Here is a 1,323-nt window from a genome sequence, read left to right as displayed (position 1 = left end):
AAAAAAAAACGGTTCCGTTCCGGTTTTGGGTCTATATCGGTTCCGGTCCGGGTCCCTGGTAGAGATGATCCTCTTTTGAGACTTTTTCAACTAAAATTACATTCTCAAACATTTTTTTTCAAAAGGTTGCACACTCTGTGATCGCACTAGTTTTACTCCTTTGCAGTTGCCGCTATCCAATTTGAGGCTGGAATACCCAAGGCATTTTTGTTTTTGAAATATTGCCAACAATTGCGCAGTTATGGACAAATAAGTCTGCAAATTAGAGGTAAGCTGAACGGTTATTTTTCTGTAACGGGTTCCAACGTTACAGTATCGCCTTGGTTTTAGGTTCCAAAATGCGGTTCCAAAAGGAACATGTTACTTTTTAAATTTTTTCTTAAAAATGCAGAATGATGATGATATTAGAAATAGTGATGATATATAATTATTTCCTGTAGAGTAACTACTTAAAATTACTCCTTAGAGTTTTTACTGTTCCTGGAGAACTGAACAGAAATTCTTATAAACTAAAAGTCATACACAATCATCAAGGCAACGCGCAACTACACCCAACATATTTTCCCTTAACAAATAGTTACTGAAACTGCTGCAACTGCATAAAGCTCTCGACGATGCCGCATCGGTTCTGTGCTGACGCGAACCACTTTTTCAGGTTTGTGAGACGGTTCCAAAAACAACCTTATATTCGGCAAATGGCTGCAGCTGGTACGAAGTGCGCACAACTGTTTAGGTTTTATGAAACGGTTCCAAAAACACCGGTTGAATCGGCTAGCTGTAACTACGGTTTCAGGTTACACGTTTAGAACACTGTTAGCGGTTACGTTAAATACCGACCATCCCTACTGCAAATTATGTGGGTGGCAGTCTTTCTAATTCCAAATTCCATTTTCTCCGAAACCATATACGAAAACGATTTTAATGAAAATCTTGTGGTTAAAAAATCTTGGAGCGCTGCCAAACTTGTACCAAAAGAGCGTGTTTCCAAGAACAACCAGCGCTTCAAAGTTTAATTTTTTCAGAAAATGAAATTTGGTCCTGAAACATCTTTCTACGCCAAGTCTATGTGCTTTTTAAGAATTTTTGAATTTCTAAAAATTGTTGATAACTGACTGAGTTACAGGTTAAAGAGTAGAAGTATGGACCAGTTCAAAGTCTTACGCTTGTCAGTATTTAGAGTCCATTTCCTTCAAAACTGCTGCAAATAGAAATTTTCTTACAGACAGTGAATGTGTCGAGAAAACGCTTTGCAAACAGTTTGATGTTTTATTTTGAGAATGAATTAATCGAGGTAAAAAAATTCAAAGTATTTTGTTGAGAAAA

The sequence above is a fragment of the Dendroctonus ponderosae genome, unplaced genomic scaffold (assembly GCF_020466585.1).
Source record: "Dendroctonus ponderosae isolate FM_Combo_2020 unplaced genomic scaffold, Dpon_F_20191213v2 Dpon_F_20191213_7, whole genome shotgun sequence".
Taxonomy (NCBI): domain Eukaryota; kingdom Metazoa; phylum Arthropoda; class Insecta; order Coleoptera; family Curculionidae; genus Dendroctonus; species Dendroctonus ponderosae.
This window is presented reverse-complemented; position numbering follows the sequence as displayed.